At 33.8% G+C, this 25784-nt stretch overlaps 1 pseudogene; it reads right to left on the bottom strand.

Annotated features, from left to right (window-relative positions):
* Positions 1-819: 819 nt before the first annotated feature.
* LOC131043754 (DNA replication licensing factor MCM4-like) lies at positions 820-25784 on the bottom strand (annotated as a pseudogene).

Here is a 25784-nt window from a genome sequence, read left to right as displayed (position 1 = left end):
TAATAATTAAAACAAAGTAAAATAATTGGCTCCAAATTTTTATTTTTATTTGAAATATAAAATTTTATTTTAAAAGTATAAAAATAAACTTTTAGTCTATTTGGCTAGTTTTTATTTGAATCTTGTGTGTGCAGGAGAGGAGAGTTGGGGCTACAATACATATGGCATAATCAAGTTTTATAAGCAATCCTAGTAGAACCCTCATTGGCATAATGACTACAAGGATCAATTGAAATACAAGGCTGCCCGGAAAGCATCCAGCTAACCATAAATTTAAAAATGGAGGGAGAGAGAGGACGAACAAGTGCAAGTGTCAACAAATCCACTATAAGTGTTGCATTCTATGTTTTGGTCAACTCCCATTAATCTTCAAATCTACTATAAAATCCTTCCAATTTACTAAACAAGGTTGAAATGGTATTGTGTATTCTTACATTGAGTGGGTAAGGCTTTCTGGGGCAAAAGAATTGTATCAGCTCTGATGGAGTTCGCAGGCATACATCTCCTTCACGAGATTGCCTAGCTTGTATGGGATTGGGCATGAAAATCTCTTTCATAGGGTTTGCCCAAACATTTTATGGTTCTTACATTATTTTAATTTATTTTTTGATGTCAATTTTTGTCATCAAATTGTACAACCATGCTTTCCATTCCTTCCTACTTCAACATTTTGTTACAAGAGAAAGTACCCAGCGATGTACTATAGAGCATAATTATCAAAGCATATTAAATTAGTTTGTCACAACACTAAGACATCAGTCTTATGAAATACACCATTACTAATTATCATATGGGTGTTGTATCATCCTTAAATGTTTTTCAAGTTCTCTTAACATTGTCTTCAAGGACTGTAACAAACCCCTCACTCACAAGGTTTCCAATTGCATTGTGAATATCATTGAGGTTGACTTCCTCAGATCCCTCTTTGTGTATTTACTCTAGTAACTTTGTTATATGTGTTGATGATCCCCCTGCCTACATCTTTTCCATGAGAAGAATCCTAACTGATGAAACAAGATTGGCTCATCTTATTCTTTCACTGGCTGAAACTCCCATAGTGATGAGATCCATGTCAATGCTCTCAGTTGAATGATCGATGGCAGATTGTTGAAGTGCAACTTCAAGTAGGTGGAATGCATCTGCCACATCACACCTTTTGACCCACTCAGTGAATTGAATGCAGGATAGTGCTTCATTAATTCTTAAATCAACCTTTCAATTTGACGAGGTGTTGTGATATCCCTTTTTCTATTACTAGGAAAGTTGCCCTTACTATGCATTTCAACATAACCACAGATCAGAACCTCTACAACTTCATCAGACGTTTTAGGATGTATATGGTGTCTTGCATAAGTGATATATGAAGTCAGGGTTGGGAGGTTCAATGCATCCAGTGTTTGGTCCTCAGGTTCATCATAATGTAATGAAACAAGATGCCTTGCAAGGCGTCAACTTGTTTGTTCATTAGCTTTATCAGGAACTAGGTAGATGAGATCATACCTGGAAAGCAAGGTTGGAGGAAGTTGGATATTATCAATATTTGATAGTCTAGGGTTGTATTGTGAACTGCTAGGATTGGCACAACCTAAAACCGATGTCCTTTCATTAAGAGATGCTATGATCCCAACCTTTCCAATTGACACTATTTACTATTCCATAACCTCATGTAACATGCTACGAGCATTATCCGACATCTTGTCAAACTTATCTATGCAACAAATAACCCTATCACTCAATACCAGTGCTCTACTTTCTAGAACTATTTCACCAGTTTCAAGTTCCATTGATACATAAGAAGTCAAACCAACTACAAAACTTCCATGACCACTTGTATAAATGCCTTGAGGAGCCAACATATGCACATACAAAAGTGTTATTTTTTTTTCAAATTGACTAGGGACGGCTTATTGGGGCATAAAATTATGTTTTTTGCAAAACCTATGACAAGCGTTGTGCCTTATGAACTATTCATTATAACTCTAATATTATTTTAAACATATTTTTTTGCAAAACCTATGACAAGCGTTGTGCCTTGTGTATTAATTAATGTAACCTTTTGTGTTTCAACTCTAGAGGATTTAGAGGGTGTTTAGCATGTTGAGCATGAGGCTATAAGACAAGATTAGGAACATGATGTGGCCCTATCTAGTAAAGAGCACCAATATAATGTTCTTTTAATTAATAAAATACTTGTAACAATAATAATAAAACCTATCAATTTAACATTTCTTTGTTATTACAATAGACCCCCCTTGCAACAGCCTCCATGTCATGAATACACGAGTACCTGCATACATTAAGATCACTAGCAGAGGGCAAAACAACTGAAGGGGGGAGGGATGATTTATAAAATGATGCTCCACTTATTCATTATTTAGCTACAAAAAAGAAACCAAAAAAAATGATTGTAATCATATTATGACAACCATATTTTTGATAATGTAAAAACTTAAAAAATGAATGTTATATGTTATTGAATGAATGTGTATGTTAATGAATGAATTTAATATGTTAGTAATGGATGAAATAATGAGTGTTATATATTATTAGTGGATGAATGAATTAATGTTATATGTTATTATTGGATGAATGAATGATTAATGTTATATGATTGGGTATGGGGAATTGAGAGTGATGTGTATCTATAAATTGACATGATTTGTGGAAGCTCTAACCTTATGTTCTGTAAACTTTATTTTTCAATGATATAAGTACCTGGTTGCTAGAGTTATGTGACCATCCAACACTTCTGGACAAAGACAAAACACATGGCATCTTTAAATAGGCCAATCCGCACATGCCACTACCTTACAAATTTCAAAGCTCACTAAGAATCTTTTATTTGAATTAAGGTCCCGATTTTAGTCATTTAGTCATTATTTTCATTAGGGTTGCCCATATAAACAAGTATAGTCAAATAATTTATTAAAGAAAGCTTCATGCATTGCGATAGTGGTGAAAATATATTTATGTAGGGTACCTTATAGCAGTTCTCCCTATTCAACGATATCTTGTAGGGTGCCTTAAGGTTTTGACTAAATAAGGTTTAAATTTTACAAATTTGTAATGTCCCCTAGGGTAAATGACTAAAAAAGGTTCTGATTTTAGATGTTGATTGGATTTTGGAAGCAAAGACCTTTAACCTCTATTGATCTGCAACTGCAAAATGGAATCAAAAGATACTAATAATTATATTAAGGGTTGCCCATATAAACAAGTATAGTCAAATTAGTTATTAAAGAAAGATTTGTATAGTGAGATAGTGGTGAGAATATATTTATGTAGGGTGCCTTATAAAAGTTCTCCCTATTCAACTCTTAAGTCCTTGCTCGCAAGATACTCATTAGATTTTGGTCAAAAGATAAATTCATCCAAATCCAAGGTATTCATCCTTAACTCTATTTGTCTTGTAAATGCTAATATTACTAGAGTCCTACACTTCCAATGATAGAATTACCTTGAAAGCAGTTTGGCATTCCTTTCTTCATGGTTCATAATAAATCTTTAGACTATCAAAAGAAAATTCAAATCATAAAAAGCAGGATCTCTAACTGGAAAGACAACTGGTTATCAATGGCATCTAGAATACAAATGATAAAATCAGCTCTTGACACTACTACCAATTGTTACATGGTTGTTTTAAAAGCTCCCAAATCAGTAGTCTCAAAATTAGAGAGTTACCAGAAATTTGATTTCGAAAGTAAATCTAGATTTAAAAAAAAAATGTCTAATCTCATTAGCAAACATGAGTTTAGATTTAAGTCTAAAGGTGGGTTGGGTATTCACAACATCTCAGTGATAAATTTAGGTCTAGCTACAAAATTGGTTTAGCACATGTACAATAAGCCTCATACCAAATTATGTAAATTTATGCAAAAGAAATACCTTTATTCTTCTAATCCTAGAAATAAGTTTACAGTTTCTAATCCTTAATTTTATTATTATTATTTATTATGAAATCATTAAATTATATTTCAAAGTAGGGACATTATAGTCCGCCCTTCCCAAATTTATTTTTCCTCAAGCAATGTTAATTTTAGTTTTCTCAAACAAAGGTGAGAAGCATGAAACATCTATGACCTTCATATCCCATTTGGTTCACTCTTGTTATTCTCATATTGTAAATTAACTAAAAATAGAGAGCCAAACATAGAGCATACACTTGAAAATACAAAGCATACACATGGATATATGAACCACACAGAGTATACACATGAATATACTCATTGTTAGACCCTTCTTATTGGTTAGAATGCATTCATTATTGTATTGCTTGAAAATAAAATATTGATCCATAATTGATTGATAATTTATGTATTGTACTACTTGGAATAAAAATATTGATCGATAATTTATGTATTGTATTGCTTGGAAATAAAATATTACAAATATGCAAGTATAGGTGGTATTGAAAAACCACCAGAGTTCTGCCATCCCCCCCCCCCAAAAAAAACCACCATCCTAGCCAAAAAAAACCCTACTACATGTAGAATCGGCATACTAGAACTACTAGCAAAAATCCACACGTACATATAGAATTGGGGAGAAAATAGTCATAAAGAAAAAATATAAAAATAGACAATGCAAACTCCATAGGCCATGGAAGGATTAACCTAGAGGCAGCCTATACTCTAGTTCCTCATAGAAGTTTGAGAGTCATTTCATTGCCTGGGATGTCTGGGGTCTTGTTCGCAACTCTCAACCCACCTCTTCTCATGCCACTTCATGAAGAACCCCTAAAACCTAATGACATTGGTTCAACCTTTTGAAAGTTTTGAGTGCCTGACACCCGTGAAAAGAAAGAGCTTTGCATCTTGCCTTCAAATCATCACCAACCTATCAAATGAATGGTAAGGGTGTCATCGAACCAACTACCCCTGCCTCAAGAATAATGCCCATCATTGGGACCACACGAGAAAACACACTATCCAGGTTTAATGGATACCTTGAGTCAATTACAACTCTCAAGGCATTTTTCATCTTGTCCACCCCTATCTCAAACTGGAAACCTTAGGTTGCAATCAATGAATATGCCTCCTGGTTCTTCCTATAGAGATGAGTTACATGGACAATTTCCTCTCCCAGCAGCATCTCCAAAACCTCATACAAGTGCTCATCCTTAAATGAAAACAAACCTTTTAGCCTCCTATCCGTGAATCATCCAAGAAATGGGACTAATTTCTTGTCAGTATGGAAGGAGAAATTGGCTTCCACATTGTGTAAGGCACCCAAGACAACTCTACATACAACATTATACCAATAAAATGGTACTCCAACAACACTCTCTCAAGTCCAATCAATATTTAAACACCTCACACTAAATTATGACAGCCATTCGCCATTGACTTTTATGACAATCTTTGCCATCATTCCTCTGAATGTTATAGTTCATTCACATAATTCATGCGCACAAGATGACATTAAAGAATATATTGCCATTTCGCAAACCCACTTTCTTCCTCCTTTTAAAATGGCGACCTTTTCGCCAATTATCATGTGGTAATTGATGCCCTTCGCAAAATAGCGTCGAGTTTGCTATTTTGCAATCCTTTCTTTTATCTTTCGTGAAATGGGGATGTATTCACCATTTCACAAATTGTTATTTTAGCTTTGCAAAAACAACGACAGGTTCTCTATTTTGCATCCTTCATATTTAGACTATGCAGAATAGCAAAAGATTCGCCATTTCATATCCTTTGTTTTTTGACTCTTGTGAAATCAACATCCGACGATGTTGTTGTATGTGCGATGATAATTTTGTCAAATTGGCATGCTCCACATCGTCGCAATTATGATGAACTAGTTAAATATCCAATGAAGTTGTTGTATGTGCGATGATATTTTTGTCATAATTAACAATGTTTTGTGTTGATTCTTCATCGCAAGACTAACAAATTTTTTTGTCAATATTTTGATGAAAATAGCTCGCATTTTTTCGTTACACCATCCAACGACACTTGGTCAAGAGTTTGACAAAAATAGGAACGTCAAACAAGTGACAAAATTTTAGTGATTAAATTTTTGTTGAGTATTTCACCAGTAATCCGAAGATAGTTCGTCAAAATTTCAAAAAAAATGCATCGGAAATTGGTGCCAAATATAGTTGTGGTAACTACCCCTGTAGCTATTACTGTATCAAATTCTAGATAACCCCTTGTAAACCTTCCTTTTTGTGAACTAGATGACTATGCACTAATATAAAAGATACAATAGTAGCTCTAGGAAACTAGAATTTGTATGTTCTAGTGACTACCTTCTAACTACATCAACTCTAACGTAGCCATTGGCAAATTCACCTTTGTGAAGCAAGTGATTGCCTATTAGTTTCTTATAGTATCTATTTATCGGTCATTAGCATATTCTAGTGACTACCTAACACTACATAAATATTCCAATGACTCACACTTGTGAAGCTCATGCTTAAGAATATTTATAGTAGTGAACAAATGGATAAGTATGTAACACAATCGACCTATTTAGAAGTCTATTCATGTATTCTTTTCAGTCTAAGGTTAAGCTTTACAAGCATATAATAATCACATAGAACTACCTCAAGGTGGCATCAACTCAAAATGTACCCTAATGAAAATACCAACTATAAGGTAGTCAACCCATTCACTTCCTTTAGCTTGCTAATTAGAATCAAATTATGTGTTTAATATAAGCTAACATGTTTTTGTAACTCTTTTATAACCATTTATTACCAAATTTCAGCCTCATTTAAATCCTATAAAAGAGGAAAGGTCAAGAAAATTAGGAACAAACCCAATCCATAGAGTTATTTCCACTCGATCCTTCCCTTATGGACTTGAGGACATACAAGCATCATTCACCAAAGAACCACCTACATATGCACTTTCAAATGAATCAAAGTCACATGCAATTATCCTCACAGTGTTTCTTAAAAGATAACTACAAATAAGTTCCTATAACCAAGGTTCTCTTACGTACTATGTCTTACTCCAATAGGTTTTGCTTAAACAATTTCTAATAGTTGTTAGTACTTAATGGCCAACAACGGATTTTGTAACCATTAAACAACCTTTACCACAACACATATCTTAAATATATTTCTATGTTGAATTAGAATCTTTGTAATATTTTTCAAAAAAAACTCGAATAAATAAGGTTTGTTTTATCAACATAAGAGATAAGCTTATTACTCAAAGGAAATTACCTTATTTTACCTAGATACATATAAAAGTCTTTACCCCAATATGCAAATACCATTCTAGAATTATATATAGTACATTTGTTTTATTTTGGAAGAACACAAAAGTATGTATATATATTAATCTAATAAAGTATAAGAGTTGAATAGATATAGAAACAAAAAATAGGGAGAAAATCTTAAATAGGTGATGAGAAATAACAAAACCAACCCAAAAACATGGTTTCCACCTACAAACTATATGCATTTAACTAGGATAGATAAGCAAGTAATCCACAATAGAAACACCAAGATAACAAGAGAATAGACCAAGTGACAAGGAAATATAGAATATTTGCAAAGCTTTTACCATCCAAAAACATACTAAACCCATAGAATAATAGGCCAAAATTTTAACAAAAGGCTTGGGATGAAGTCCCATAAACCTCACTCCTTTGTGGTATCTTTAATTTTCTTTACAAACTTTTTGATGTCCCTAAAATCCATGACTCAAACCTTATTAATATGTTCATCGGCCTCTTTCACACCCAAATGAAAATTACATTGGAGGATCTCGAGATGACCAAAAAATAAACTTTTCATCTTGTAGGACTAAGAATTATGATTGCCTTCTTGATTAATGAGGAGAGACAATTCCCTATACCTATTCTAGATAGCTCCAATCCTCAATGAGACAATGTTATCTGTAAAAGAATACAATGCTCTACCCAATGTTTGATCATGTTGGACTTTAATAGAAATCTTTAAAAAATCATACATTGATATTATTTTAGGCTTCTTTTAGAGTTCTACTCTTTGGAATAATATGCCATTATTATTCTCTCCTTCAAAAAGGTCTAAACCCCTCACAACCACCCCAAAAGCATGGTTAGCATTGAATTCATCATGTACAAATTCATATGTAATATGGGACAAAACATTATAATATTGATAGAGGTTGTAGCAATTGAAAGGAAAATGGATAGGAGTTGAGATGGAAACAAGGCACAAGGAGATTGAGGAGAAAGGATGTGGTCTCCAATCAAGTCACTAATGGCGTCTTCCACCCACTAATGGCATCTTCCATGGATGAAGATTTGAAATAAAATTAAAAGACTCAAAAGATGTAAAGAATAGATTGAAATTGATACTAGGGACTCCCAAAATCTCATTGGTATTTGATCCTATAATTGTATGATGCATAAATTCTATTTGCCTTATTTACTGAATTCACCGTGACAAAGAAAACTAGCAGTAGGCAAAAATGAACAAACTTAAGCTTCCCTGGCAATATTAAAATTAAGTTGAAATGAGAAAGATAACCCAATGGAAAAACTTAAAAGGTGTAGCCACATGTGTGAATTTTTTTTCATGAAAACAATTGTAGAAGAATGTGAAGATGGAACGTTTAGAAATGAACATTAATTAATTTGGTAGGATTTGAAGACTTCATTCTCATATATAATAAAGATTTTCAATTTCACATTACACTTGAAAGAGCTCCACATACATCTCTTTATTTTCATGGCTGCGTGATCTAATATCTAGCATGGGAAAAATAAATTGCATCACACGAGTTCAAGTGTGATAAGTGACACAAATGATGAGCTAAGATATAAAGTCGAAAGATTTCAGTAGGAATGTGATGTAACAACATGAAATGAGATCACCACAAAAAAAATAGAACACATCAAATCTACAAAACTAAAACATAGGTTAGAAAATATTTAGTTTAAGTTTTCCCTCAGTTCCTACACCAGATCTACAATATTAACAAGCTCTTCGTGTGAGAAAAAGGCTTCCCGACTATTGAGATTAGCTCCAATATTGACAAGATAGTCTGCAACTTTATCTCCTTCTTTGTATGTATGATAAATTTGATAATTTTGAAAGAAAATAATTATTTCCCATTATTTTAAAAATATGTATTTTAATTGCTAGTTTGATGACTATTTATGAGCTAGAGCATTGATAGTTATCAGCGAATATCCTTCTTCAATAAGTAGATTGGAAATGTTAAGCCTCTTTTCTATGTTAAGACCTAACAGAGCGGCCTTAGCTTCTGCAATATTAATAGAACCATCTAGAATTTTGTATTCTAAAGCTTCTAAAACCCTTCACTTATGTGATCTAAGAACATGGTCAAACCATCTAGAATTTTGCATTCTAAAGCTTCTAAAACCCTTCACTTATGTGATCTAAGAACATGGTCAAGAGCCAAACTTCCAGGATTACCCTTTGCAGCTACATCAAAGATATTTTTTGTGAATCCTAAAAGAGATGGTTTACACTTAATTGACTTTGTATCTATCTTTCGTATAAAATTCCCCAATACCCTCCCTTTGAATGGGGGGTAAGAGTATTTTCATTTTGATGACATATGTGAATCCCAAGAAGTTACCAAGGAGGATAAATGCCTTGAATTGGGAGTTGAGGCTTTGACGTTTTTGAAAATTACTTTTTCAGTTTCTTGAATCACATTTTTAATAGAGTGAGATTACTTAGGGAATATCCTTTTATTCCTTTCCCATCAAATATTTAAAATTAATATAGGTGGATAAATGACCCACATTTCGACCAAAAAGGACTTCTAGTGAAGTGAAGGCGAATTCTCTAGAACTTCTTGTAAATTATTTGGAAGTGGAGTTGTTCAATGTAGTTTTCTTTGGATCCATTCCCCAAAATTAATATGAAAAATTGCATTACACAAGGAGGTGGTCTAACGTTTCCATACTATGATTACATAAAACATAATTAAAATTTTGAACTATTCCCAAGTATGCAAGTCGATCACTCGTAAGAATTTTGTGATAAATTATAGCCCACGTAAATACTCTAATTTTGGGGAGTGTAGTGTCCCTCCCTAATTCACCCTCTATGAGAGGTTGTGATAAACACTTTTAGATTTTTTCATGTTCTAAATGCTTCCTATTGATGAATACTAAGACAGGGGGGGTGAATTAGTATACCAAAATTTACTAAACTCAAACTTCTAAACAATTTAGCAGATAACCAGTAGAACAGATTCACTAATAAACCGGTTAAGATAAATGAAAGACAAATAGCAAATAAAGCATTCACCCACAAGAGCACAATCACCATAACACAAGATGTTTGATGTGGAAACACAAATGGGAAAAACCATGGTGAGCAAAAAATCACAAGTAACTATCTATAGAATAGAAATCAGACTGGTTAAGGTCAGACCAGTTAGGGTCATACAATATTCTTCACCAGAACAAATTATGTTAGGAATCTAGATCTCTGTTAGGAGATAGGTCCTATTAAAGACTACATTGTGAGAGGATTTTAGTTTCACAATTGTGAACCACCTTGTTAGAGGATTTACAAAGGCTTTCCTAGGCCTACCTAGTTAAGGGTTTCAGACTTGTCAAAGATGTGACTAATCAACAAGTGAGTGATCTAGATACTAGCACAGTATGCTTGGTTAGATCCTTTATAGCTCACTGTCAATGCATTTCAACATTACTTCAGTCTTCAATATCTCCACACTCTTTTTCTTTACACAGACCTAATCTTCTCTTCTATGATCGCACATACAAACCCTCATCCCCTCCTAAAATCTTAGACATGATGTCCATATAAAGGAGCCCGATTTCATGTTGGTCCAATACGATTAAATTACAAGTTCCTATGTTCAGTGCATCTAGACACATTTGGTAACACAACACAAAATCAATACCAAAGTGTCGGTGGATGATAACTCATCACAGAAATACCGGTTGGTAACTCATCACAAAGTAATACCGGTTCATACAATTTACCGATTACCAGTTGTCAAAAATGAAGACTGGAAAAATCTTAACTACCACTTTGTTCCTTCGTACTACTTGAGATTCTAGAACCGCTTGAGGTCTTCATACCATTTGAGGTCTTCATACAATTTGAGACCGGTAAACATCTTCTGCAGAACACCAATAGTCTAAAGACTATAATACATAATACCAGTTGGAACAAATACCAGTTGAGCATAACTCATACATCAAGAAAGTGTACACAAAGCAAGTGTGTGTCCATCAATGACAATCACAACATCATCAAAATGCCAATAATCTCCCCCTTTGGCATTGATGGCAACACTTAACAAAATTTTGACATCTAAGGTGTTTTTACAACAAAAATATGCCATATGCAAAATTAATCCCCCTAAGCATATACACTATCCCTTTGCAAAAATTACAATGTATACTACTCCCTTAAAGATGTAACATGAAAGTATACATGAAATGGTAACATTGACCAAAATTTTAAATACTACTCCCCCTTTGCCAACAATGGCAAAGTACTACCAAATAACCCCTGTGTCTCATTATTATTAAAATTGAGTAAATGTTTATGACAATAAGGAATGAAACTTGTCAAAAACAAATTTAAAATCCTGCATAAAAGTCTTCATGGTTAATGACCATGAATCAAGTAATGAGGTAGAAACCTCACTCTCAGTCTGCATCTGAGATACCCATTCTTCCATGGCATCAATGGTACTCATCTCTTGAGTTACCATTAAGGCTTCCATATTCAGAAAGCATTTCTGAAGAATTTGCAGTCTAGGAAATAAGACCAGTTGAAGCTCCTACAAATCTCTTGACTGATTGTTGATCTCTAATTCTATCCTGGCAGTCTGATGCTGATAATGATGAATTTTTTTCCCATATGTAGTGAATGAGTCATAGGGAAACTTGAAACTGTTGATGTATGCTTGGAACTCCGATTGGATTTTATCTTTCTGTTTGAGCACATCATCACATAATAGATGGGGTTGACTGACTTTGTTCAACAGTAGTTTGCCCTTATCCATAGCAACACTTACATCCTTCTATTGTTTCTAAAGTTGAGACCGAAGCTCATTCAGTTTCTTGACTAAGGCAGTGTTGAGCTCCTTTTCATGCTTCTTCTTTGCATTTTCTTCAACAACTTCTTCCAAGAATTGGACTTGGTCCTCTACAATGGTACATAGAAGTTTAAGCTTTGATAGAGAGGAATCGGTACTGGGGAGGTTAGTACCGGGATTCAAACTGGTAAGAGTATCAACCGCAATTTGAATAACATCTTGTTCCTTCTTCCCCCTCAATGCTTCCAATCATTCTTGTGCAAGCTTTATGCTTTGGAGCAGCTCCGATTCATTTGCAAATTGGAGATCAATAGGACTGGTGATGTCAATTGGTTTGGCTTGACCGCCGGTTGCCTTCGGAGTCTCCGCTTGTTTGGCTTGTTTTGCTTCTGTCTCCTCTACTGCTCTTTTCTTTTCTTCTTCTTTCTTCTTTTGTTCCTCTTCTTGTTTCTTCTTTAGTTCTTCCTTCTTCTTATCTTCTTCCTCCTTTTTCTCCTCTTCTTTCTTCTTCTCCTCTTCTTTCCTCTTCTCCTCTTCTTTCCTCTTCTCCTCTTCTCTTCTTCGTGTTTCAAATTGTCTTCCACTTTCTTTTTCTCCTCTTCTTTCTTTTTCTCTTCCTCTTTCTTTTTCAATTCCTCTTTCTTTTTCTCTTCCTCTTTCTCCTCTTTCTCCTTATCAGCCCTTTCCTTGTCCAGTTTCTCCTTTTCTGTTTTCTCTTTATCCCATTTCTCCTTCTCTTTGTCTGGAGTGACATCTTCAACATCCAATGCATCCACATTAATAGTGTCAACCTATTTTGTAACTCTTTCTCCTTCACCATCATATACCTCATCCGATTTGGCTGAGGATAGGTTAGGTTCTTCTTCAACTTTCTTATTGGCCTCAGACACTTGATGTAATCTAACAACAACTTTTGTATGTAGATGAGTGTCCTTCTCCACTTTAGAGGTTATGCCTTCTAGCAACCCGAGTCTTCTTCTTCTCATGAAGAAGAGACCTTTATTCTTTTCCATTATCTCAAACAATTCAGAATTGGAGGCATCGGGAAAGTACCGAGCAAAGACTTTCTCCCTTATTTCCTGTTCTTTCTCAATGGCAATGCGCCATTTATTGTCCAAAGAATTTTATAAAGAATCAAGTGTCACCAATCTAATTTCATATGGCGACCGAGCATTAACACACAGATATTTATCGTTTCTTGCTCTACTTCTTCCTTTTCATTATCAAAAAAATCATCAAAATATTCTTTTGTCATCAAGCACAATGTGTCAAAGGCTTATAAGAAGAGATGTCTATATTTACCGGTGTTGATGATGCAGGTGCATTACCGATAGACTTAGCCTTCTTGCTTGATTGCCTAGTTTTCTTAGGCTGCACTTCTAGTTCAGTATCCTTTGACTTCGGTGAGTTGTTTTTGGTCTTCTACTTCCTCTCAAATACTTTAGCGGGTGCAACTTTGGTTTCTTCTTGGCAGGTGACTGCTTGGTCACTTTTGGGTTGGCTAAGGTAACCGTTGCAAATACCGATGGCACTGCCTTTCCCTTTTTCACTATAGGATCTTCAACTGGTGTTACTCTCTCCAAGTAGGTGTCATTTCACTTTTTATTAGCATCTAGAGGTGAGGCAATCGGGGTAGAGGCATACCCATCCAACATGTCATACATCACTTCATACCCCATAGGTTCTATTACTTCCTTTCTTGGCTCTACCGCTTCCATTATGCATTCATCTACCTTTATGATAAAGAAGATGTCATCTTCATATTTCTTTACAATATCTCTAGAAATCCTGATCCTTTGGTTCATTTTCTGCCTAAATTCATCAAGATATTTATTCAGAACCTCAGAATATTCAGGTCCCACCACTTGGAGACTTTCCCTAATTTGCTTAGTGACCAATTGGTCAACATACCATTGAATATCACCTACTCCAAGAAAATAGCCTTGAAAGTAGAAAAATAGACCGACCAAAAGTTGTCCAAACCTGAACCTTAAAGCAATATCCTGTTTAATGGACTTCAGGTTCAATAGTAGTTGCTTCTGCAAACAAGTACACAAATCAAATGAGGCATCTTCCTGAATCATTTTGTAGGTGGCATTTACTGCTGCAGCGGGGAAAAAGTTTATTGTATTGGCATAAAACACCCGGTAGCCGATCACCATGCAAGCATACTTAACCAAGTCATCTTTGATGGGGTTGATAGTCATTCCCCGTTGGTTGCTCAGAGAATCGGTGAGCTTAGTCATTTAAGTCTTGATGACCTTCCTTAAAGTTGGCACCTCACTAATGTTACAGAAATCGGTGACGACATGAATTGCTTCTGATGTGATATTATGTGTCTGCTCGAGGTACATTTTATCACCGTGTTCTCTGCTTAAGATGATGTGGATGTGATCTTCCATGAACTCTTCAAGAAAATAAACTGCATTGTGTAGTTTCTTCCTCTCTAGGATGCTATATTCTGATTTGATTTTCTTGTCATCCCCACATAATAGACCTAGCTGGGAATGGATCACTAGGGATCCTAGGTCTTCCAATTTGCAATCAATAGGCTGAAATATCTTTCTCAACTATGACTCCAATGGGTATCTAGGATAGGGCATTGTATTTCATCTTCTTTTGAATAAAATTCACCGAGTCTACAGGTGCAGTAGAATTGGAGTGCGATGCAGAAGCCATGACTAAATGATAGACAAAATTTTTGAGAAATACCATCACACTTTGAAATTTAGGGTTTTGCAATGTTTCTCACAACACACCACTTCGGTTGTTGGATTACCACTTTGGTGTCCTTCACCTGATTGATTGAAAATGATCTCTGAATTCTTCTGCAAGATTTTTAATTCACTTTGACTTGCTAGACGAATTGCTCTTGTTGCTCTACACTTGAAAATTCTTCGCTCGAAAATAGATATGTGAAAATGGCATCAAAAATCCCTTTTAAACAATCTTTCACCTACCATAATTAATGCTCCACCGCTAGCGTACAAACCCTAATTTTTCCTTTTACCGCTTCAAAATATTCTATCAATTAACAAGTAATGTATACTGGTTATGGTCTTTATCGATATAAATTGGGGGTTCAAATATTTCACCAATATGCTCCCCCTAAGCTTTTCTGAAGCTCAGTTTGTCAATTCAAAGACTTCCACACTAGGTACAGAAACTAGTTCATCTTGTGACACTTATTCAGGTTTCTTTTTCCATGTTTTATTCATTCCCACTTGAATAGTTTCAACATCAATCTTTCCTTCTGGAGTGATTGGTATATTTTCCGATAGGTTCTTTCTCATTCTGTAGGTTCTGGCAGTGTGTCCCGGTTTGTTGTAATGATAGCATACCATTCTAGGTGTTCTCCATGGTCCATTGTTCATACTACTATTCTTCCTTCTACATGTTGCAGCAATGTGACCGCTACCATGACAGATCAAACATGTTTCTCTCCAACTAGTTGTCGCTTGATAGCCACCACCACCTGACTGATGGTCATAGGCATTATACTGGTTTGCATTCCGGTTCACAGTGGGTTCTGGGATAACTCCTTGAGTCCTTGGAGGGTATCTCCTAGTGTTGTGCAAAACCGACCTGCATTCAAATGCTCTATGCCCAAAATTGTTGCAAGCATAGAAGTTTCCATTGAATCTATTGGATCTAGGCTTATTGTTTAGAAAATAAGGAAAGTTATTGTAGGCCTTGCTTCTACACACATTAGCAGTATGTCCTTTGAGACAATTAAAGCAAAAAACTTTAAACTTTTTCTTACCTTTATCCTTTGATGTTGGTTTCTTCTTTGATGCTACATCTTTTGTTGCAGAGGTCTCACCTTCCTCATAACTCGAGAAACCAAGTCTAGTGGTATTCTTTACTGGTTTTGTTGATTCAACCTTTTGCTCTAGCTTAACAATACTCTAATTGAATTTGGCAAGTATCTCATTTGTTTCAGTAAGTTCTTTGGAAATAGAATCATTGGATTCCTTCAAGGTTGCATTCTCTGAAATAGCCATGTTTAGTTCACCTTGCATTTCTTCTTTTTCCACTTTACTCTCTTGGAGATGAGCGGTAAGGCCAATGATTTCTTGCTTCAGCTTGGAGATCTTATGATCTTTGTCTTTTACCAGATCTTTAGCTTTCCTTTGGTTCTCAAGCTCTTGACATATTTTGATAGTCAGTCCTTCCAGCTCCCTTATCAAGTTGGCATTAGATTCAATCAGTTTTTCAACTTCTTCAACTAGGGCATCCATGTCTACTTCATTAGAAGAACTATTTTCAGTAAGCTCCATTAGTTTCTCAGCATGCTCTCTTCTTTTTTCCAGAGAGGCTCTATACTTGACTTTGAGTTCATCATATGCTCTCTCAGTCCGAGTGAGGCAATGAGTAAGTTCCCTCACAGTGAGTTCCCCCATATCTCCTTCCAAGTGGTTAGACTTATAGAAAGGTTGCCTCTGATACCAATTGATGAATACTGAGAGGGGGGGTGAATTAGTATACCAAAATTTATTGAACTCAAACTTCTAAATAATTTAGCAGATAACCGGTACAACAGATTCACTAATAAACTGGTTAAGATAAATGCAAGCCAAATAGAAAATAAAGCATTCACCCACAAGAGCACAATCACCATAACATAAGATGTTTGACGTGAAAACCCAAATGGGAAAGACCACGGTGAGCATAAAATCACAAGTAACTATCTACACAATAGAAACCAGACCGGTTAAGGTCATACAATGTTCTTCACCAGAATAGATCCTATTGGGAATCTAGGTCCCTGTTAGGAGATAAGTCCTGTCAAAGACTACCTTGTGAGAGGATATCAGATTCACAATTGTGAACCACCTTGTTAGAGGATTTACAAAGGTTTTGCTAGGCCTACCTAGTTAAGGGTTTTAGACTTGTCAAAGATGTGAGTAATCAACAAGTGAGTGATCTAGATACTAGCACAATATACTTGGTTAGATCCTTGATAGCTCACTGTTAATGCATTTTAGCATTACTTCAGTCTTCAATATCTCCACACTCTTTCTTTTCACACAGACCTAATCTTCTCTTCTATGATCGCACATACAAACCCTCATCCCCTCCTAAAACCCTAGACATGATGTCCTTATAAAGGAGTCTGATTTCATGTCGGTCCAATAGGATTAAATTACAAGTTCCTAGGTTCAGTACATGTAGACACATTTGGTAACATGACACAAAATCACCGCCAAAGTGTCGGTGGATGATAACTCATCACAGAAATACCGGTTGCTAACTCATCGCAGAGTAATACCGGTTCATACAATTTACCAATTACTGATTGTCAAAAATGAAGACTGGAAAAATGTTAACTACTGCTTTGTTCCTTTGTATTGCTTGATATTCTCGAACCACTTGAGGTCTTCATATAATTTGAGATTGGTAAACATCTTCTGCAAAACACCGATAGTCTAAAGACTATAATACATAATACCAGTTGGAATAAATACCAGTTGAGCATAACTCATACATCAAGAAAGTGTACACAAAGCAAGTGTGTGTCCATCAATGACAATCAAAAAATTATCAAAATGCCAACACCTATTTCATTCTTAATATGAAATTTCTCTTTGACAGTAGTGGATTCATTATGATTATTGTGTTGATTGAAAGCTCTAGTGTGATTATTAGAGTTAGGACTGTGTTGAGCTTTGTGATTATTGTACTATTTAGGACATGTGGTTCATTATAATTTTTGAGGATGATTTACCTTGTGCTAGACATTTCATATTGACAGATGAGACATTATGATGTCATGTGGCTAACAATATAGTCAAGGCTATTATAATGAGGGACTTAGGATTGATGATTTATATGCTCTCATTATGCATGTGAGGTCTATATTTTGTTATGTACTAACCTCAGTTCATGTTTTTATCATGTAATGATGATTAAGATGATGTTATATTTGTCATAATTGTTCTACTATTGCATTAGTGAGACAGATGATGCCATACCACAGGTTTGAGCATGCCTTCAATCCCAATGCCAAGTTGATTAGAGGTTACATGAGATACTATTCTATACTCAGGTTTAGCTGGTATATTGTCAGTTTTGGTGTCTTCGCTTGAGTTGCATTGTTTAGTATTATGTGGTATTCCATGTTACCCTATGTTGGGTTGCCTTGAAGAGTTATGATTATTATATAAATTATTAGTTAATTAATTGGTTTATATATTTTATTAATAGTAAATTAAATTAATGGATGGCATTGATATTACATATAAATACGTGTTTAATTATCGAGGGTTATTATTTATTAATGTTATTTTGTGGATCATAATATTTGGCATTTATAATTATGCATGAAAGATTATTTATTTATTATATTTTATATGTTTTTGGGAGATATTAATGGTATTGAGTTTAAATTATATTTGTTAGAGCATTTCTATTTATCTGTCCATTTAATTATTTTTTCATTGTTTATTTATCTATATATTGTTGTCTTATTTATTTATTGTTAATTTAATTGTTATTATTTATTTACTTGCCCCTTCTTATGATTGACCTTTTTGGGAGTTTTCCTTGTGAGATAATATTATTTTATTTTATCATTATATTGATTTTCAAGATGGTTGGTAGGAAATATTATATTTTGGATTATTTTGATTGGTTGGGAAGGTTGCATAGTTTCTAGTTGATTTTTATTTATTTGGAGATTTGAGATGTTTGGGAAGTTGCTTGGTTGGAGAAATTTTTGAATTCTATTTCGGATGAACATTTTTATGTGAATTGAATTGGATTTTGGAGTTTGGCTTGGATTTATGGAGGCTTGATTTTATTAATAGATTGAATATTTGGGCTTGGTTGTGTCTCTGCAACAATATTATTTTTATAACTTCTAATTCGAGGTTGGATATTTTTAATCTTTCTTATGCATTTATATTTGAAAATATTTAATTCACCATGTCTATGGTAAAACAATTTGCTTGTGTAAATAAATGGTTGATGTATTTACTGTGTTATAATCTTTCGATATTTGTTTATTGGTATTTTAGAATTTTAACTCCTATGACTCTACATTCCTGTGAATGGTGTTCATTATTGTGTTACCATATGCTTGGTTTGTTAGTTCTATTATTCCTTGGGAGTTTTAAAGTTCCAATTCCTTGTAGATATCCGTAATGTTGTGAATTTGGAGTTTGGTTTGTAGTTTGTGTTGCCAGGAGGATTTGACTCTGTGGATTACTTTTTTGTAAAATATTGGGAAGCCCTGTACATGTCTTAGATGTTTGTTTTGAGGTTTATTTTTTTGTACGTGTTTATGATTGTTTTAGGCCTAAAAGTTGTTGTCGAATGTTGTAATTGGTTTTTGTATAAATTTATAACTTATTCATTCATTTATTTTTTCATTTTCTAAGACTTTTTAGCCCCCTAACTTATATGCGCTATTGTTTGTATCATATGTGTTGAACTTTTTGATGGATGCACTATATTGGGTACTTTATGCGAGCTAGTATATACTCTATATGCATTGTATAATTTTGTATGTGTTCTTCTATAGCACAAAAGTGCTAGACTATCTCTTAGATGCATGATTCTTGTGGTTATATGCATCGAACTGATATCTATACGCGTTCAACTATTTTTCATAATGGCTGAGTTATTTTGTGAATGTGTTGTTTCACTCTACAAATGCACAAATCTACTATATTTTATTTCATGAGTCAATTTTTCTTTCTATTATGATTTTTGTCAGTCCAAAGACTGACTTTTGAATCCTTATAAGTTCCTATGATGTTTCTAAATTGATTTATTTAATCAGACGTGGTATTTACGCTATTTATGGATTTAACAAGATGAATATGCCTTGTTTATTATTGGGCTCATGTTGGATATATGTGATATTATGATTATTGGATATTATGTGATTTGCATGATGCCTATGTATGAGGCTAGATTATTGGCATTTTGATATGCATTTATTATGATTTATCATTTTGATATAGATAACCCTAGATAATTGAGTTATGTTTATGTGAGAGCCCTTGTTTATATAAGAATCTGTATGTTGCTACCCTAAGGTCTAGGACCATGATAGGGGGAGTGGGCTTCCAAGTGAGTGGTCGAGTTAAAGAGGAATAGATTACTAGGACTCCTTGTCATAGGTGTCAGGGTCTAGACCATTGGAATATCTCATTGAGATTTTTGTTATGTAAACAAGTTATAGCTTAGTAAATTAGTCTTAGGTGGGATGGGTAGTAGTGATTCACATTAATAAGGGAATAAGTCAATTTGTGGTTCCACAACTCATGGCTCTAGAGTGCTAGTATAAACTTGAGATGAGCTTTGGGAAGGCCTTGGTAATCCAAGAAAACCAAACTCCCTTGATTTACTCAAAGGTTGAGACAATTCTACAGGAGTATAATGGATGCCAATAAAAATATCCCAACTTTCCCTTTTCTATTATGTGGTGATAGCATGTGATGACACTCTTCCCTACATGTAGATCCTAGTTGCTTATGCCTTATTTTATTGGGCAGCGTTTGGGAGTCTTATGATTTTGATTTAGCCTTGTGATGTCATTTGGGTTATTATTCATGTCGATGTTTTTAGTTGAGGATGTTGTTATGTTTATGTCATTTGGTAGCTAGGTGTCAGCCTAGATCTAGAGTGTGTGTGGTATCTTGTGTCATTATCTAGAGCATGGTGGATGGTTCCTTATCGTTCCAAATGGTCAGGTGGTTTGATTCCTTCTTCCATTGTGATTTTCCTCTTCATTGGATGTTTTAGTGCATGTATTCTTACCTTTTTAGCATGTTTCTTGGATTCTTGGAGCACTTGTAATTAGAAGACGTATTTGTATTCATGCATAATCAAGATATGGATATAGTACATTCTGACTATGGATATTGTAGTATGTGATGTTGTTATAATCCTGCTAGATATACAATGTATCTTGGTTACTCATTATTCATGTAATTAGAGGTTGAGATTCATGGTTGAATAAAATATGTTATTTGGATTAGAAATATGTGTATTTTATGTGATTCATTGGGAATTATGTTGTAGGATTGCGTGATATATTTTATTAGAGAATAGAAAATGATTATGCTTTAGAATTGATGCTTGGAATTGTATGGATATATGATGGTTGGGAATAAGTGATTAGAAGCATTTGGATTTGGTGTTCTAAAATAAACCTATAGCATAGAAGTGAATTGGGTTATAATTGTATATATATAATGGCTTGTTAAATAGATGTTAACTATGATATTAGGAGAAATGATCACTAGGAGTATTGTAGGAAATGATAGTCTTGTAAAACTTTCTTGGTATTCTAGATGGTTACTATTCTTGTTAATAGAGATATGGTTCTTTGTTGAAATAGGTTATCTTATTTCTATCATGTGTAATGGTGATGTGAGATATGAGTTAGATTTGTATGGTTTTATCTTTTAAGAAATGGATAAAGTCGATGAAATATATTTAATATTGTTGGCTTGATGATGATTGTAATGAATTCATCATATGTTGTCATTGATGAAACATATACACACACATATGTTTATATTGTCTAATGATATAAATTCAAGTTGTTTACACTATAATTGGTATACTAAGAGGTTTATCTCTAACCGGTACTTTGTGACAACCAGTATATGCATAGAAGACAACCAGTGGATACACATTAATCGACAACAACATGAAGATTCAAGGATAACGGTTCATATATTTAAGTCCAACTGGTATTCATTAATTGTGTGATGAGTTATCCCACCGACAATTTTTGGTTGTATTTTTGTGATGAGTTATGATCACTTGACCAGATACAGTGCACCTAGGAAATTGTGTTATGATTTCTTTGGGCCGACGTGAAATCTAAATGTCTATATATATTGACATCACAATGAATTATTTCATATGAGTGAAAGTGATATGCTATGTGCGAAAGTCAAAAGAGTTAAGTTGTCAAGTATGCAAAAGAGCAGTTTTGAATATATTTAGAAGGATCTGATCAAGCAAGTATTGTGATACTCAGACAAATCAAACCAATCCTGTTATTTTCTAACAATCACAACAGAATTCAAATCCCCTAATCGGGTAAGCTCTAACAAGCTTCAATGTTCAAATCCTCTAATAGGGTGATCCATTAGTTTGGATTCAGAAATTATCCATCGAGGTTACTCCTAATAGGGTACTACCTTTCAGAGGGTATAAGCTTCTAATCAAGCTTTAAGATCTCTAACAAGATTCGCTCCGAGCAGAGCACTTTGTAGACCCTAACCGATCAGTTATCTATTACTACAAATAGTTAACTTGTGAGTTTCATCTCACTGTGGTTTTTACCTATTTGAGCTTTCCATGTACAAACACTTGTGTTATGGTGGAGGTTTTACTTATTGTGGATGTCGTTATATCATATTCGATTACATGCATTGTTTTTAAAAGTTTTGTTAAGTTCATCTACCAGTTAGTGTTTGAAGTAGTTTTATTTTTGGTGTCACTGATTCACCCCCGCTCTTAGTTCTTTTCAAGTCCATCAAATATAAGTAAGATGGCTCATATTAATGATTTGTTTCCTATCATTTAGTTGAATTAAATATTAAGGTAATGTAGGAAGTGATATTGTAGAGTTTTATGATGTTGCTTATATTCTTAGTGACATGTTAAGTAATGGTGTTGAGATACCCTAGGGAATGTTAATCTATGTGATGTTAAATATTTATTCTTCCGTACTCATGTTATTATGATCATGGTAGAAATAATTATGTGTATCCTTAGATGATGTATGTAATATTTGAGAACATGCTCAGATAATCTTTATGATTAGTTGAGTTACATTCGTTAATTAAGATTAAAAAAGAAAAATTGTCTCTATATTTTCTTATTAGTTGGTTAGTTTTCTCTAGACTATTTTGGCAGGCATTACATCTAGTATTATAGCCCATGTTGCAAACACTAGGATCTTTGGTTAAGTTTTTTGTTCTTATTCTTTCATGGTGTGTTATAATTATTTCTTCAACTTAAGTTGTTCATTCGGATTTCTATTTAGAAAAGGTCATTGGAACCTTTGTGATTTTAGATGTGTATACTTTGTGTTCTATCCCTAATTTTTTCTAGGATTCATAATTTTGTACAACATGTGTATTTATTTCTTATGCATGTCTCTTATATGTGAGTGATGTTTATATGATTTAATGTAGCCTTGCTTTGCCTTGTGATTTCTAGTGGTTACCTGAATGTTAAAGGTTGTTTTTACTATATAAATTATTATGTTATAGAGTGAGAGAAAATTGTGTGTATTCCCTTAATTGATGCTATAATTATAGGATTATCTTGTTACATTTGAGTATTACATTGATTTTATTATGAATAGAAAGATAAAGTGTTTGTATTATGCATAAAAGAATGATTTAGTGTAGATCATGATGTGTAAATTAAAAACTTGCATGAGATGCAACTATATATAAGTAAATAGTAGCTTAATGACACCCTTCACTTTCCTTTACTCTCTTATGTAAAATGTAAGGAAGTTAATTGGTGATGTATGGGTACCAAATAGAACTATTGGGTGTTTATCTATGTGTATAATCCTACATGTAAGAAAAGAAACTTTGAATAAATCACAACTTTTAAGGATTTGAGACTTCTAGCTGCATTATAATTTTAGGAGACCTTGTGGAAGGTTGAATATGCATATATTAGAGAATGATGTCAATAGATGCATTATATGATTAATATGACATGTCTAAGAAAGTCAAATTGTCTATGTATAATTTTTGTGTGCATCAATTGATTGTTTGGCAATATTCTTCCTCCCTCTTTTCTCTATTTAGGTATAAGAGTCATAGTGCTTAGGAGTTTATTGATATTAAGTAGAAGCATTGAATACTCATTAACGAAAAATGATTTTTCATGCATTAAAAGAGAAGTTTGGAAATAATAAATTTGCATTGAAAATTAAAATTTATGTATTGCATCCATGATTTCCATTTAAAAGAAGAAATTTTATGTAGGTAGAATATCTCTTGCATAAATAATGTAGAAAGTTTAAAGAATTAATAGGTTCAAAGATCATGCTATAATATATGTTTTGTATGAAGTAAAGTTTGGGCATTGCATGCATAGTATAGAAAATTTAAAATCATACCATTGCGTCTTCATTTGGTTTGGTAAGATAAAAGTCTTAGCTTCATGAAGGAGTTGTGTGATCTTGATGAAATGTTCTACTGGATCAAACGAGTGAATTAAGAAAATATGCTATCTCCTTACCCTATTCAACTTTTAATAAAGTGATTACTCAATGAATTGAGTGAGGTTGTAATGTGTTCCTAAATGACAATTTTCCTTCAATTGCTAGAAGCATTTAGTTTAAGAATGATTATAGTTAAGGGTTGATAGGAGATGAGTTTGAATATAATAATGTATGTATGTATTTGAATTTTTGTGACATTAAATGTGAATGGAAATAAGGTCCAATTGCAAGTATGGCTATGATATCTAGTTTTATGCTTAATATAGAAAACTCAGCTAGTTAATGGTATGTTCGGAAATGATCATAGGTGATAGGAGTAGGTGTGATTGGAATCTGATATTAAATTTTTCCTAAAGTAATGAGACTTATTTATTATAAGTAATTTTTCTTGTGTAGATATATGATGGACTAAATTGTTTAATGACATCATGAGGGACATTCTAATCAACTATATGCTATTTATTATGCATTGAGAGAAATGGTGTATGTTCTAGTATACCATCAAGTGATTAATTGAGGTTCTAATATTTGTTTCTATTATAACTTGGTAAATGTGATCATTTTATAGATACGATATATTGAACATTAGTCATGATATGAGTGTATTACTTGTGCATGTATGAGATACTTTATCTCCTAGCATATGTATTTCTTCATAAAGGATAATTGCCTAGACTTTCATAAATGATTGAATTACATTAAAGATAATAAAAGAAATATGGATATATAAATAAATTTATGGTCTTAAATGTCTAGCATGCACTCTCTAACACATTCAGGGCATTTTACCCTTGGGTGTTGTGCAATAGTTCTGATTAATTAAAAAAGCAAGTTTTCAGGACCCAAAACCTTTAACAAAGGAAATTAGAATAAACACCATAAAGTCCAGCTAAAAAAAATTTGCAAACATAAAGATTGGCAAAAAGCCAGCAGCCAAAATGGACAACAAAACTAACAACAGCAAAGAAATAGAGAAGGCACTACACAATAATTTTCTTCAACAGATCCTCCGCCTTTATCACCAGCTCGTCGTAAGTGGCCCTGATAGCTTTAAGGTCTTCCAGATCCTTGTTGGGTTTCTTTTCCTTCTTTTTTCCTCTCATGCAGGTTTTGGGACCTTGAGCTTCCCCTATTCCTTCAGTTTTTGGGTCAATGTCTAGGATTTCCTTTTCTTCATCCAGCTTGCTGATAAGAGTGTTGGTGTTGCTTGCTGAAATCTTCAAGATGCTAAGGCTCTGTTCAACAATTCTCTTTAGACACTCCTCAATTTTGCCAGCTTTATTAACAGTGTTTGAGAGAGTTTGTTCATTTGCATCAGAAAGCTTATTCCTTTCTAGCAAATCCTTCTCAATTTTTTCAAACCTGGGATTGAAGGCATCCCTTATATTTTCGGCTTTAACTATGGTGTTTTTTAGATCCTCTATATAGTTGGCCATGGTCTTTCCTTCCTCAGTATTAATTTTTTCCAAGATCAAAACTCTGTTGCAGAGTTTTTTATTTTCATCCACAACTTTCTTGTGACCATTAATAAGCCAATCCATAGTTTCTATGAAGCCTTTCAT

This window comes from Cryptomeria japonica, chromosome 8, assembly GCF_030272615.1.
Source record: "Cryptomeria japonica chromosome 8, Sugi_1.0, whole genome shotgun sequence".
NCBI lineage: Eukaryota > Viridiplantae > Streptophyta > Pinopsida > Cupressales > Cupressaceae > Cryptomeria > Cryptomeria japonica.
Note: the sequence above shows the minus strand (reverse complement) of the source record. Positions and strands in the feature narration are given on the sequence as shown.